Source organism: Pseudopodoces humilis, chromosome 6 (assembly GCF_049639895.1).
Source record: "Pseudopodoces humilis isolate 2021_Gansu_Grassland_sample_001 chromosome 6, ASM4963989v1, whole genome shotgun sequence".
NCBI lineage: Eukaryota > Metazoa > Chordata > Aves > Passeriformes > Paridae > Pseudopodoces > Pseudopodoces humilis.
In genome coordinates, this window is record NC_142205.1 from 16,975,545 (window position 1) to 16,992,179 (window position 16,635).

The 16,635-nt window shown below is 35.7% G+C and overlaps 1 protein-coding gene across 7 annotated transcripts in view; it reads right to left on the reverse strand.

Moving 5' to 3' along the window:
- Positions 1–16,635, reverse strand: part of KCNIP4 (potassium voltage-gated channel interacting protein 4) — a 386,258-nt gene that overhangs the window by 229,627 nt on the left and 139,996 nt on the right. The window contains exon 1 of one of the 7 annotated variants that reach the window (XM_088056857.1): positions 16,114–16,165. The exons of the other annotated variants lie outside the window; for them this stretch is intronic. The gene's annotated coding sequence lies outside the window, so the exon portion shown is untranslated. Of the gene's footprint in view, positions 1–16,113; positions 16,166–16,635 lie in introns of those variants that run through there. 7 annotated transcript variants of the gene reach the window in all.

Here is a 16,635-nt window from a genome sequence, read left to right on the forward strand (position 1 = left end):
AAGTCAAAGGCTGAAATTCTTTCTTATAGTTTCTTAAAGGCTTAAGAGAAAATTGTTGCTATTTTGGAAAAGGCAAGACCTACTTTTTCTAGGGAAATTATTCATTTAAATACGTCTCAAAGGATTCATCAAGAAAAAGACTTTGTATAGTCATGAAAATAATCAAAGATTTAATTACGGCTATACCAGCTAAGCAAAGCTAGACAGATGATTTTTGGTTGATTTATTTTCTACTATAGACAATGGAAAAATAATTACATTTTAGAAAATAATGTCTAATGTGAAAATGTCTGAAAACACAGTAGTGCTTGCATTATAATCAGTTAATTAGAACTACTCATAGATTTTCCTATGTGACAGGATCTGGATGATTGAGACATTTGGCTAAACCTGTATCTATAGTGTAACTCAAAAATAAAATTACTGGAGGATCTCTTAAAACTTTTGTGTACCCAGTATAAACACACATGTACGTACTTTCATCATGCACCTATTGTGAGAAGCTAAATCTTATTATGCTAAATTCGGATATGTAGAATATCAGACAAGTCAAAAATGGATAAGAAGTGTCCCATTAGAAAGGTTCATTTCTCCTGTGGGCCTTGCTGACTCATGATTTAAATATACAGTGATAAATTACTTCTGTGAAAGAGTCTAATGGTGTGTATCAAAAAGAAGAAGCTATTAAATTCTAATATTTAAATCTGTGGGAGGAAATAAATATTTGGTGACATCAAAACAGTCTTGAGAAAATGTGAAGAGTTTTTCTTAACTAAAAAATAGCAATTTCTTTCATCTTTTATTATCAGCAATGTCTGTAAACAGAGAATGACTCACAGTATCAGTCTTTTAAAAATTATTTTATTGTTATTGTTTTTCCCTCTTCACCACAAATCAATAATATAAAACCAGCACATCATCATATACTGGTAAATCGATATTGACTTCCTGGCTTGTCATCCTGCTTTATCTTTGATAATTAAAGGAGTTGTTTTATTAGTAGAAATCAAATTTACCTATGCTTTGATATGGATGACTTTAAGTTCATTTATTATGAAACTACTGGCACAAGGTCATCCATAATGACCTCTTTACTTCAATATATTGTAAAATATTTCAAATTAATTTCAGAAATGTTTAATGAAAGCGATTAAAGGAACAGAACATCGTGGCTGCCTGTGTGCTGCCTGCAGCTATGACATGACCTATGGATTTTAAAGCAAGGTACTACCTATATTCCAGAGTTCATTATTAATGTCAGAAGTTCATAGTCATTTAGCAAAATTTGAAATAGACATTTTTAGCTAACAATTTTTTAGGTTTATTGTAAGTTAAATGCTGTACTCTGTTAAATCTCTGAATTTAACAGGAATGATGAAGAACATATAGCCAGTGTCATCCAAGGAAACCACTGACAGCTCCTACTGCTAACAGACAGTGGTCATGATACATAAAAACATACAAATAAACCTGCTACATAGGTACCTATATTTCACAAAGAGGAGCTGGATTGATTGATTGATTGATTGATTGACTGACTGATTATTTCCTGAGTCCACTAAATGCTGCTTCTTTTTGCTGAAATAAAGGAGACTGTAATCTTTGATGAATTCCTGAAAGTACTAGGAGTGATCCTAAAAATATATGAATGAAAATTTATGAGAGAAAATGTAATATGGCATGCCAAAATTCTATATGCAGCAGACTATTTCACTGCAAAAAATATTCACTGAAATTAAAAACTCCAACCCTAACATCACTGAATCAGTAATTACCTAGCTCGGTCACAGAGCTGATTACCAAGTACAACATGTATGGACCACTGAAGTGGAAACTGCTTGAACTTAATGAGCAGTTAGAATAGGCCAGAGTCTAAACTGGCTTTGTTTGGCTTAGAACCATGTAACAGCATCTTTTCTTGCTACTGCTTTTAGTTTCTGCTCTCCAGGAAGGCAAACTAAAGCTGGCCTTGAAATAATGTCAGGCATGTATGACAGCAATGCAAGCTCATTAGGAAAGTGAACTAATTGATGTCACAGAGCTCCATGCTCCTGCAACTGGTTTAAGTGCAGCCAGGTATTTTCACACCGTAACAGTCACCAGGATAAACATTCATGTCACTGCACTGTCTTTAACCACGTTTTCCTTTCATGCTTCCAGTGAGTGTCAGTGAACCTGTCCCTCATAACCAACCACAGGCTCTGGTGAGCCTTTCCTTGTCACACAGGGAAACATCCCCACAGTGTTCCCTAACAGGTCATCTTCAATATCCCCAACAATCAATTTAGAAATACACACAAATACAAGAATCAGATTTTGGTGTTTAGGTGAGGCCTAAATTTTTGCTTTCCTTCCCATCCACTAAAAGTTCTGTGATTACCTGGATTCAGGGTAGGGAAGTTCACTGAAAAAATACTTCAATTTGAAATTTATAGATTAAATTTACTTAATGAAAAATGCATTTAGCTTGCAAAAGAAATTGAAATCTACCTTTACATGGGGCCTTCTCTGATTGCTCTCATATCTCCAGTGGTCAAGTGTTTCCCAGACACTGCTGAACATGCCTTTATATATTAATCTCACAGAGCAAATGGTGACTTGGCCTGCCAATGTAGGGTATATATTTATATAGTGTTTGGAGGTTGAAAATCGGATTAGTTATAAGATGAATAAACGTGAATGAGTAAAAAATGTACTAAAGACATATTCAGCAAAATTAATGCCTTTACTTCTGAAAAAACTCCTGAAATATATATACATCTATAGTTACAGAGATACTACTTTATAGAAAACTAGAATATAACCTTCAAACATTCATTTTATTCATGGCAGCATGGTTAAAAACTCCAGTTTCTTACAGATGTTTAAACTACTTCACAGTTTTTGAGGCGATAAGAGCACACAAATAGGATATTACTATTTTTACTGATTTTATGGTATCTTATCTCTTAGAAAAATCTAATGAGACATTTATTTATGTATTTTTTTATTTAAGAGCAAATGAACAGTGAATGCTTCAATAAATAAAGGTCTGCGTTCATCCTCAATTAATAGAACAGTGAAGTTCATGAAAGCCAGTAATATGCATGGGTTTTGTGAATTTGGAGAGGGGAAATGTACTACTAGAGCACTGGAAAGCAAAAGAATGAGCATGCCAAACATTAATTTGTACCTTCATGCTCAAAGAGGAAATAAGCCATAAAAGAAATTAAGTACTTTGCTACAGCTGTGCCAAGGCTTTTGAAGAATTCACAGTACCTCTGATATTTGAAAAACACATCCAGTTTCAGCAGAAGATTACTTGGGGCTGCAATGTGGTCTCCAGCTGATGCTTATCCCCTGGAAAGCAAGCTCCACATGAGCTGGATGAACCATGAAGGACAGATATTCAACTTCTCCATGTCACATTACAGATTTCCAGGGGTTCATTATCAAGCAAGTATTTATCACAACGTGGGCTGTGACACACAAACACCCACTGGCTCATCACCAGCTCCCCTGCAGCCCACCTTCCTCAGGATTAGAGTGTCTGCTTTGAGCCCATGGCAGATGTGCTTCCAGTCACATGAGGACCACTCCCATAGGAAAAAGGGCAGCAGGTCACTGCAGTGACTCATCCAGCTTTGTCCCTTGCCCCTTCTCCAGCACTGAGCAAACCTGGCATGGACAACCCATCTGTCTCCTCTGAAGTGTAACAGCCAAGCTGCTTCCATGCTGTGTTAGGAAAGAGTACCCGAGGGGATACTATTGATCAGTACTATTGATAAAGTATTTGCAGCTCCAATAACACAAGTATGTCACCAGAAGCGGCATATTCACTTATTCTACATTTATTCTAGTCTATTCTATTGAACTTTAGGGAATTTAACTCCCAAGTATCTGTATTCCAATATGAATACTAATGCATATTAGTGAAAATAACTAAAACTTCCTTCTCAGAAAACCATTATTTCTCCTGCAGAAATTCATAGTTAATCCATATTTACTTTCTCCTCAGCTTCTGACACTCAGAGCACACCATCTGCCACACGCTCATGAAAGCACAGACCCAGTCACACCACCTTCATTTGGGGCAAGGAGTGCAGGGCACGCCATTGCTTTAAAGCATTTTTAGTCTAGTGCTGATCACAGTGCTGTCAAAAAAGTGCTTTATTTATAGCAGGCTGCTGATTCTGTCTGAAATTATTCCTATCTCACAAATTATGCTCTGTGACTGGCTTTGTTTTGGGAAAACACGTCTGCATAATTGATAGTGGAATGCAGGAAGGTGCTAACAACTATCAATTTCTGGTGTCAAAAAGCAGCTGAAGCTGAAACATGCTGCTTAATGTACTGGCAAGATTATCTGATACATAAAGAAAATTTTCTAAAATCCTAACATGTATGAAATAAAGAATATAGTTAGATATATAATTCCATATTATAACTCATAGAAGAAATGAAAATAAAATTATTTGTAGCTTTGATCCAAAGAATGTTTAAATATGGGATATTTAAAACTCAATCTTTCACATACTGAATACTTCTTTAATAGTAGAGGCCTCATCTTTTTCTGCAAGGATACAGGAAACATCCTTTTTAAATTATTAAATGCTCTTTGAATGCAGCTAAGGTTCACAAGCCTGACAGTCTGATGAATCTTGTGACTTTGTTGCATTACCACAAGACTAAAGATCCTTGGCTCTTTGATAAAAAATGAATTGCTTTTTCTACCAAGCAGAAGGACAAAATCTGGTAAAAAATTAGATAAATGAGTAATTGTTAATGCTCCCATTTTTTCATGTGGATTTGTATTCTGCAGCCATTAGTACCCTCTAAAACATAAGGTACAAACCACCATTATCTGTGGATTTTGAATTCAAAAACTAATCTACATTAATGACTGTAAATTAACTCATATAACAGGTATATGATAAAGACCCCTAATTTAATAATTTCAACAACTAAAAAAAATTTTATAGTTAATACCAGACAGTAATTTTCTAACAATATTTACTGAGAAAATTACTGTTCTTCCCACAAGGACAATAATTTTAGTGTCAGTGTTGTACATGTGGTTCCTACACTGCAGATAGACTTGCCAGTATGGCCACATACTGCTCAAAATATTCTGAGTTAGAATTAGGAACTGTTTTTATATCTGTACTTTTATTGTTTTGAAATAAAATTCTGCTTATTGAGCTCAAGAAACTTCTGTGTTTGTGACTGATGCCACATGTGGATCTTTCTGTGATTTTGTAGCAATATGCAAGCCCCACTCACTATTTAATCTTGCCATCTACGGTAGAAGAGCTTCTCTGGGAGAGACTTCACTTCTCCAGTTTATTCAGGGTTCTATTCTGCTAAGAGATGGAAAAGAGATTCAAATTTCTCTGTCCTTTCATGTAGAATTGCAGCTACTTCTTTTCACTTTATTTTTCACTTCCCAGGTAAAGTCTTTTATTTACAGTGAGTGTTCTTTGTTCATTTAGCTAATCCTAACAGAGTAAAAAAGTCTTATGTATCAGAAATAGGTGTGCTTCAAAGGGAAAAGACAATGTAATAGTGGAAAATAAATGGATCAGAAACCCAGAAATATATGGATGCTTGCCAATTTTTAATTGGCTGTGAGGACACAAGTGGGGGTAATGTGAGAGTTAATGAAATCAAGAAAACTAAGTGTTTGAAATGCAGAACTTACTGCCCAGGTTGTTTTTTTATATTAAGTGTTGGACATATATTTATCAGTTCATGGTATTAATGCCCTACTATTCCAAAGCATGTACTCACTAGGAAGGAACAAAACGGCTGAGAAAATATTTGTAGATGTCTAATACCTTTGGAAGGAGTCTATAAATACTGCAGAGAGCTGAGTGAAAGCACTCAATCATTTTGCAACCTAGAAACATGGCTGCCACCTTAAGGGAACATCAAATAACTCAGAGAAGGTCAACATGCAACAGACACAGAAGAGAAGAAAAAAGGCAACAACAGAGAAAATAACAAACCAACCAGTGAACATTCTATTTGGCCTCGTAGAGACCCAAAAGTTTTGAATAATCACATAAAATCTGAGAAATTTCTTAGCCTGCAATGTAAAATCTTGTTGGGAAGAACTGTGCCTGATGCATTGACTTTTGGTAACTTTCTTTAGACAAAAAACTCTTTGTGAGAGTGTTCCACTCAGTTTTCACACTGAAAATTTGCAGGACACTGAAAAAAATTTTTGATGGATGGAAGGGTACAAAGATCTACAAAAATAACTTTTTGACCAGGGAAGTTGAAGGGCACAAGTAGAGGTTGTGATTGGAAGATCAGAGCTCTTGAGATACAGCTAAATGCACACCAATATTATATTCTTCCCAGAAGTAAAAGGTACTTTGCAAAAAGCTCACTGTGCATGGAATGGCCAAGTAACACCTAGGCTGACATAGTAACCAACAGGAATGGCAGAACAAAGATCCCAATGTAGCCAAGTCACATGCCTGACACCTGGTACCTGATAGTATTGCAGGGATGTCCTAATGGCCGCAAAAGTTACTTAAGACTCTGGAAGAATGCAACTTATTGGTCAAATGTCACAATGACTGTTTCTTTAGGCATGCAGAAAGAATGGCATGACAGCCTGGTGAACATGAACTGGAAGAAAGCAAAAAGAACAAGGTATTATTTCAGAAGTGAAGGCATAACCGGTAGGGCAGAGCTGTATGAGGCAAACCACAGGACTGGAATACTGGTGTGGAAGTCACTCATTCAGCAAGCTCTTTCAGTGGAAAAAAGGGCAAATGTTGTCCCTAGTTTCAAGAACACATATAAATGCTATAAAATGGATAAAATTAAAAAATGAGTTTGTTGAAACTCTTGGGGAGTTTCCAAAAAAGGAAAAGAGCAAATGTGCTAAACTGAGCCAGAAAGCGAGGATGACATTTCTCTCTTTTGGCAGAAACTGTAGGTTTTTGTGAATGAGAAACCTGAATATCCTGTGAAGGAGATATGATGGGACTTTAAATACTTAGATACCATGTGTTAAAGCTAAGACTTGTCTGAATATCACACTGGAAGCAAATTGTAATTTCAGAGTGAATAAATTACTATGGAGAGGTTATTTTCGTTTTGGTGCTATTTGAGAGTAAAGAATGGATTAACAGTCTTCTGGGGAATGCAGTCAAACCGATTTTTTAGGAAAATTATATGCAGCATCTACAGAAATAAAACAGAAACACCCTCCAATCATACCATCACCATCAAACTCAACAGATTTCAGCAAACTCTGGAGAGTGGTTAAAGTTTGTTTAGGAAGATGACTTGAGATAAACATGTGCAAGTATGCTGGCAGTTTATTCAGGAAAGCTATATTAAATGCACAAATTATACTAAAGAACAGAAAGAGGAGTCTGTTGCACTTGGAAACCTTCAATGATTGGCTGTCAAAAAGTAATCCTACCAAAAAGACCCAAAACCAACCAAAAAAAAAACCCCCAGGCCATATAACAAAGGAATAATATAGAGAAAAAGGATACAAAACAGAAGTATAAAGTGAGTTTCAAATTGCAAGAGACAAAATGAACAAAAATAATTTTAAAATACCCAATAAATTAAAAAAAAAATAAAATAAGCAGGTCAGTGGTAGCAGAAAGGGTGAGAAAACAAGAGAAAAGTAAAATGCAATTATCTAATATTCCCTTCACACCAGCCTTCAAAAGATGGTAAATCTTGACAAGCCATTCAAAACCACTTAAGAGAAAAAAACTGGATTGCAAGCTGAAGTATATAAGAATATGTTAATGAATATTTAGATAAGATGGATGTATTCAAACTGTCTGGTCTCAATTAAATTCACCTTAGAGAAACTAGGCAGTGATTTCTGAATCACTAAAAATTATCTTTATGAGCTTCTGGAGGACAGGGGAGGTCCCAAAGGACCAGAGAAGGGCAAATATAGCATTTGTCTCTTGACAAAAAGGGAGTGCTGATGTAATGACAGACCAATCAGCCTAATTTTGATTCATGGAAAAATTCTGCAATAAACTACTCAACTCCACTAGAAGTATCCACATAATTTTCTGAATAGATCCCTCTTACTGCAGACTATAATTCTAAAAAGAAAAACAAATCCACACAAACTATAAATACCAGAACATGTTTGTTTGTCAAACAGGTACAAAAAATGTTTTAGGGTAGATGGCCTGTGGCATAGAGCTCATATGGCAGCTCACAAAACACAAAATTAAAATATGTGCTTCTGGCATATATGTGCCAGGAGAGATAAACAGGGTCAATATTCTTCAACAGAGAATATATACTCAAGAATATGGTAATAATTTAGAAAAAGTCACTTTTAAAACTGACCAGGAGAAATACTGTAATTGGCAAGGAGAGCCAGAAGTTAGAGAATGAAAGGTTTTTTTCCCTAATAATAAACAAAGTTTTATAAATTGATTTAAAGTCAGAAAATGACTGCATGCTCTCTGCAGGACACAAAGGGCCTCAGATGGGTTCACACAATTTTAATGCTTGGACAGAAACCTTTGGAAACTATCTAGTCCTGTCTCATACTGGAAGAGGAACCAGCGTCAAAGATTAATCCGTCTTCAATGTTAGGTCAGGCCACTGAGGGCTTGTCCGGACAAGTTCTGAAAATCTCTCAGGATGAAGATTTCAGTCTCTGGGCAACCTCTCCCAGCATTTTAACATCCTCAGGGCTGAGAAGTTTTCTTATGATGACACAGAATTTTTCTTGCTGTAGCTTTGGTGGAGGCACAAGTTTTGCTCCATCTCTCCCTAACCAGCCCTTAGGCTGAACAAGCTCCCCTTCAGCTTTCTCTTGTTCAGACAAAAAAAGGCCTCTCAGCTTCCTCAGCTGCAATCCAGACCCTTAAACACCTGGTTTTTCTCAGCTGAACTTGTTCCAGTTTGCCAAGCTCTGTATTATACTGCAAACCACAAAGCTGGGCACAGCCATGGGCACCATGAGCAGGGGGAGCTCTGCTACAGGACAAGGCCAAAACATAGGAAAAGCCAAATTTTTCTCACATTGTTATACCTGACTGCAGGTGCTCCTAAAATGAGCTTGTTCCCAATCCTGTATTCACTGATAGGCAACAAAGTGGGAAATCACTTCCAGTTTTACTGGAAGTTTCTCTGAGGGGACCAACATCACAAATATTCACAAATTCAGAAAATGCATTTTTAAGTGGTGAAGGAAATCACTATGAGTTTTAATCACCTTATTGTCCCCTGTGTTTCTCTAGACAAGCACAGGAGAAGCTGTCTCAGATAAACTGCTGCTTCTATTTTTTTTCTTCTTTCTCATGTTCAGAAAAATAAAAATATCACACAATAAAAAGTGCCTCTCTCTTGTACTGCCTCAGACAAAGCAGTGCAGCAAACATCTAGTAAATTCCCAGATCAGCACAAAGAAATCAAGCAAGACAAGCTCTGCTTGCAAAGTGTGTCCCACAATAGATCTGTTGAGTGGCAATGAGCCTGCCTTCAGCTGCCAAAGGACTGAATTGACAGTAACATTTATACATATGTGGCTGAAGTATTAAAGCTCATGGTGCATGACTAAAGGAAAACCAACTAGTCCCTATTTTCAGACTGTCTCAGAGGTTCTGTCTATATTCTTCCATCAACATTTTAAACTATTTTGGTTCTGAAATGCATGACTTTTGGCAGAGAAAGAAGCCAAGGTGAAAACATCGCTAAATATTAGCCAATGCATCTCCACAAGTCATGATACATGTAAGCACTCTTAATACTGCATAAACCATGGACACAAACTCAGCTTTGTAAAAAAAAACTTCCTTTGTAAAAGCCAAGGAAAGAAATCTAGAAAAGCAATAAGGATTTGGAACCTTCACAGTCTGAAAACCCCACACTCAGAGACACAATCAAAGCAGTCAGCTTCGTCCTTTCCCTAAAAATTTTCAAGCTGGACAATTCAGCCCAATGGTATTTTATAGAGCAACAGAAAATTATTTAAATTCTTTGTGTCCATCTCCTAGCACAAATTGCAGAAGCTACAACCAGCTTTATATCCAGTTTCTAAGATGGGTATTCTTCCTCCACCCATGATTTCAGAGCCAACACTGGCCAAGTCTGTAACTTAAGAACTTTTGCACTGAGGTACAGCAAACACGCCTCCAACTTAGCATCCTGTACATGCCTGGAGAAGACTAAAAAAGTGGTATCTCCTTTAAGAAATCCTTGATGTTTTCAGCCAGGGATTTCTGAAATAGAGGTAAACTTCCTGCCTTTTTAGATTTATCTTTCATGAATTTGTAAAACAGTCTTTTTGGATCCTTCTAAGCTTTGGTCAAAATCAGTATCGTTTGCAAGCTGACTATATGCACTGTGATAGGTACACCCCTGGCACGTTCTGAATCTGCCACAGGATAATTTCACTCTCATACCTTAATAATGAGAAACACTGAACCTCTTTATGTCCCTTCATGCCACTCACTTTTATAACCTCCTGTCTCTTCTCCTGCCTTCCCCCTCATTAGGCATTTTTTTCAGTGCTGAAGACTCCTGATCTACTTAGACGTGTCCTTGTACTAAACCCATTCCATACCTTTGATCATTCCTGCTGTTTTTTTCTGTACCATTTCTAGCTTTGTTTTGTCCTTTATGAGACACTAGAACAGCATACAGGAATCAAGATAAAGGCAATCGTCTCATACAGAGATATAATGATGTTTGCTTTTGTTCTCTTCTCCTTTCCTAATGATTTTTAATGTCACATTCCTGTTTTGATAGCTATTCAGCACAGAAGTGGCATTTTCAGAGCACAACCTATTATAATTCACAGATCTCTGTCTTGAGCGATAAAACCAGGAACATGGCACACCACTGTGGATATAATGGGAGGACTGTGTTTTACATGTACATTACTTGGCTTTTATGACTACTGACACTTTATAACCCATTCATTCAACACTTTTCTGCAATTCTTCAGTGTTGCCCTTTTGCCCTAAAAGGAACTTCTTCACCTACTCCCCCCTTTTCCTGGGATTGTGATAGCAGCAATGAAGATGAGATTTAGATTTAAGGAGGTCACTAGAAAAAAACCCCAATAGTTATAACCCTTACACATAAAGCTTGGAAACCACTCTTTTTCAGCTAATATTTTCCCACCATTTGCAATTATGAATGATAGTATTAAAAAACAGGTTTTGGTTTTGTGTTTTTTTAATTAAAGGAAAAAATAAATACTTGAAAAGAGAGATAAATAGGCCAATGAAGACCTCCTTAAGTATAACTACCTCAGGGTTATTGCACAGGCTTTTCCTTTAGAGAGTCAGCTATATGTGACCTGTTCTCTATTTTTGTAGAATCCTTGCATCAATGTCTAAATCTTACTGGTAGAAAAGCGCTTTAAAGATCATTTGGTCCACTAATTTAACTTATTTGAGAAAGGCCCCTCTGCCTGCTGGTCCTGCTAGCCCTAACATGCACCTCTCCATCCTCTAACAATTTCTCCTGCTCACAATGCTTTGAACTGTGATTTACTTTGATAATCTTTCCCATTTAGTTAATTCCAGCACATTTGACAATGTTGCCATTTCAGTTCTTTGAATATTGCATGCAATGTAAGAAATCCAACAGATTCTCATTTAACAGGAGGCATTAAGATGGTTTTACTGTTCCACTAGAAAGAACTACCCTGCACGTCCTTTCAGCCTTTGCCGTCCCATGCTAAATGACATTGCCTTGGTTTAAGGAGACCTAACACATATTGACACAATTTCTTTTCATCTTATTGCAAGCACAAAATTTTCTGATTATATAGCTTCTTTTAAACACAAAACAAACAAAAAACCCAGTTCTGCTTTTTCTGTAGATCCTCTGTAAGGCTTTCTGTTACTTGTACACAGGGAAAAATCCTTTTAGCATTTTTTCTTATGCCTTTATCAAGTTATTTTTCAAGATTTGATTAGAATACCATAATATTTTTACAGCTTGGCAGAGTGTGTACATAGTTTCTTACTGAATACTGATTTCCCAGTTAGTAATACATTTGACCCTTCCATTTAATGACACCTTTTATTTTCTCACTGGAATCTGTTTTGAAATTGTAGTGTGAATTTTCACTGAAACTCTCATTTGATGTTTCAGAATTAAAATTATCCCCATTACATCTGAATGTACTTTACCCTTACAAATGATTCTTTCCATTTCCTTTGTTTGAACTCCTCATTTTAACATAGATGATTTTTTTCAAGTTAGGCAGTAATATAACGAATTCTGCTGTTCTTATCAGAATATGGAATCTAATTACATTATAGTGGCCTAAAGAGTTGGACAGTAGCTTTTTGACAGTAACTTATTGAACCGGATCCTGTCCATTCTTGAAAACTAACTTTAAAATCTGTTCTTTTCATCTCCTTCCCTGAGCAGCTGTTACATTCAACAGGCGCTTGTGGATTTTAAAAAGCTATATTTAAAATCACATTTAACCTATCCTCAAAGGGGATAACAATATTTTTCCATTGCAATTGTATTTTATATGCGGCATATTCTAGGATATACTTTTCTGAATAAGTTTATAAGATTCAAATAATAAGTTGTTGCAATTATAGATAAACACTAATAAATACAAGGAATTGATATTTAAAAATTGTTCTTCGATATGTCTCATATCCTTAAAAATGGATAGAAGAGCAATAAGGCATAATAAAATAGTAGCAATATTTTTTCCTTTAAATTCAAAAAGCCTTTTCAAACTCTGACAGTACAGTTTTATGTTTTCATTTCTTCTGTCTTTTCTTCCTTTGTCCCAGTTTGTTTCTGCCTTTTACAGCAGCCATTTTACTTTTAATTCTTTTAGTTTGAAGTTTGATTTTCATATTCCCATTAATTAAACCAGGACTAAAACAACACAACTCAGAGGAAGGCCCAAGCACTAAGCAGCCTATATCCACAGGCAGCTTGTACCAGTAGGGGCAGCTGTACTGACTGAAGAAAGAAATTCTATAAAAAGACTTTTTTTGAAAGACACATTCTTTGGCAAACATTCTAAACTGTTTAACAATGTTTTTTGAGAGACTTCCACTTTCTTGTTAAAAAAAAAAAAGCACCTAGAGGACAAACCCACATTTTCTAAGGAACACAGAAAACCTGTCTCCTCTTTTGTTTCCCCTTTATTAGTGAGCGTCATAATTTTATCCAAGAAGGTCATTGTACAATACATTGAGAGTCGTGGCATCAAAAAAATGTCTGTACAAAATTATCACAGACCTGATTCCTATTTGTTGCTTTTAGGACACACAGAAAAGGAAGGTTTGAAAGAGTTTAATGTTAAGAAACTTAAGGCATTTTCCATTAAATGCTCCATGAAATAAACTCCTTGGTAAATAAGGAAAGTATTAAGTACTGAAAGTTATATCAACATTGTTAAAATGTGGAAAACCAGCATATAATTTTGCTTTAAGTATGATTTTCTTGCTTCAAGAATACAAATCTAAAAAAAATATTTACAGAAATATTTTACAGAAAGGTAAAAATACTGACTCCTAGCTGTAATTTTCCTATAGTATCCTTTAAAGTTTTGTTTCAGCATTTTCATATAGAATAAAGGCATAGTTTTACCCATCAGTGGTACTGAGTAACATATCTAGGGATGGGAGAAGTAGAGGTTCAGAGCTCCATTCTCTCAAGATTTCAGCCCATACTGTTTTACAACAAGTCATTTCCACCTCCTTTACACAAGGGTTAACAAACTGATGGCAGCGATTGGCAGTTAAACCTCTTTTGCACAGAGAAGCAGTGAATGCACATCTCTCATTCTGGGATATGGTTCAGGGACTTTTGGAAAAAAGATGCCAACAGCAGCTCCTCATTCTCGCAAAGGCTTGTGAATTTAAGCCAGGGTTTTTTCTAAATGTATAAAAGAGAAGCCTTGCTATTTGAACATACATATTCACTCATTAAAAAGGTTAAAAGCTTTTTTACATCTGCTTGATTTGATTCAGCCCAAACTAAAAATATACATTAAAAAAAATTATTTATATCCCAAAATATTTTTATCACAGCAATGAAGACTGGAGATGCAGCTGTAAAAGACACAATAGATTTATATAATCTTAGAAGCCTATCCCTCAGTGTTCACCTGGTACATCCATGAGTGATGCTTTGAAAGAAGGCACTGTGCTTCCCTAAACCCCAAAAAGCCATAGTCCCATATGTCTGTGTGATCCCACAGGTAAAGAAGATAAGAATAAGAAGGTAAGAAGGTAAAAAAAAATGAAGTATCATTTTAGTCTAACAAATAACAGTTCAATAAAATGTTTAAAACCTGTGTCTGTAGTCTTATCTGCATATCCCCAGGAAACATATAAATAATCCATACAGTAGGCAAAACCTACATAATACATTGAAGTTTAGTACACAAAGGGTAATAAATCTCTTTTTTTTTTGGTTCAGAGAACCCTTATACGTAATGAAAATGTATACTATGTCTTCTCACAACATGTCTCTGGAGTTATTGAAAATGTAAAATAGTCTAGCCTCACTCAAAATACATAAATACATCATATGATTTAAATGCTCTCAAGGGATGAATAACATCACTGAAGAGTCAACTAGACATTGTAAAACAGATCAAGTTGCAAACAGGACTTACTCTTTACCCTTAATAATGACTGAAAAAAGAGAAAGCATTTATGAAGATACCTGCTCTTCAGCACACCCTTTCCTTGCAAAAAGTACCTGTACTAAACAAAAAAACCTCTAAACCAAAACACAATAATGAGGTTTTTTTAATGAATGGGTTTTCTAAAGTATAGAATGGACTGTGTTAGAAAGGGCCTTTAGAGGCCATCTAGTCCCAGCCCCCTGCAATGAGCAGGGACACTTTCAATCTGGTCAGATTGTTCAGAGCCCCATCCAACCTGACCTTGGATGTTTACAGGGATGGGAAACTTTGCTTGGCATGCACACACACCTGTGCCAGTGTCTCATATGCTCAACAAAACAAATTCCTTCCAAGTATCTTGTCTGACTGTCTTCCTTCAGATCAAGACCACTATGCCTTGTCCTATTGCTAAAGGCCCTATTATATTTGCACTTATATATCTGTATCTGAACACACACTGACTTTCAAATTTAAATTTCAAATTTAAACAGCCATTTATCTTTTAAAAGGCAAATGAGCTTGAGAAATATTTTTTTTAAAAAAAGCCCAAAACCTAGAATATAAATTTTAAGAATAATTGTCCCAATAGATATAATAGAAATAAATACAAAATATAACTGAAGGCAAATAATGTCTGCAGGTTCAATTTTTAGCAGAAATACAAGAAGGATAGAGAAGGGCAAGGAGCATCATCAAAGGTAAGGAATGGATTTCTGAAAAAAATTTGACAAAATATAAAATTAGAGAATAGTAGCTCAGTAGCACTTCCAGCTGTAATATTAGAGGACATGTAATGAAACTAGCAGCTGGAGAAAGAAGTGTCTTCTTCACACGCTGCACAGTTAAGATGCAATTTTTTTTTACATATAGAACACTGCAGGTTCCAAATAGATTCATCCTAGAAACACCCTACCTTTTAAAATTCATGGATGCAAAATATATATATGACTACTAAATGCAATATCATTATCTCCTGTTTGGGTAAACTTTGAATTGTAAATTGCTAGGAATCAGAGAACATTCCTAGGACATCTCAATATATGCATTTCTTATTTATTACTTTCTCTAAACATGTTGATCTCTGAGAAAGCCAATATAGAAGCTAAAGAACTTCACTCTGACCTACGGTTTTTATGTTTTGTATTGCCATTTATATGCCCATAAACCCTCATGAACTCTTCAAAGAGTACAGTATTTTCCATTGCAGATAAAATGACCAAATAAAGCTACATTGCCTGACAAAACTAATTCTTGACAAGAAAAGTTTGGAGCCAACTATAAAGTACTTTAGGGCAAAGTTATACATGTCTATCAAAATTTGCAACCTGTAGTATGTCAATATCATGCACTACTAACAAGTGCTACAATTTAATCTCTAACTTATCTGTATTATTCATGATAAATAGTTCACATTTCTATGCACAATATTGATATTTTGCTAACATGACACAGGCTGACAAGAAAGTGGAAAAAAAAAAATGTGTAGAGGGCCTTACTATGTCTGGAGGCATTTTTCTATCAGCAACCAAGCAGGCAGCAGAAATAAAGAATCCTCTCGCCTTCTTAGAGCTGCTGAAATGAGCTGCTTATTTGACTAGCAAGTCATGGGGTAGACTGTGAAGCCCAAAAAAACAAACTAATTTAACACAGCCTCCCAGACAAGTAGGTCACCTCCTTTTCAAGGAAGCAATGTAAACAAAAACAGAAACCTCCTAAGATGCAGAGTGACATCTCTGCAACCTGGGTAAGATTAGATGTTGAGAGGCTGTGGATAGCTCAGCCTCTTTTAATCAGATATTGACAGTATCTTGTATAGTTTACAATTGGATTGCTTTTTCTTGCTTGCCAAAAGAGTTTATGCATTGCATAGTATTGAATAATAAACTGTGGTGAGATAATCAACCTTATTTCTTTATCTTTTGATTGTAAAGAATGTATTTGTTTAAAACTTCTTGTTTATGCTGCAGCTCAACTATGACAACATAACAAGAAAGTGTTCCTTCATCATTGCCTCAGAG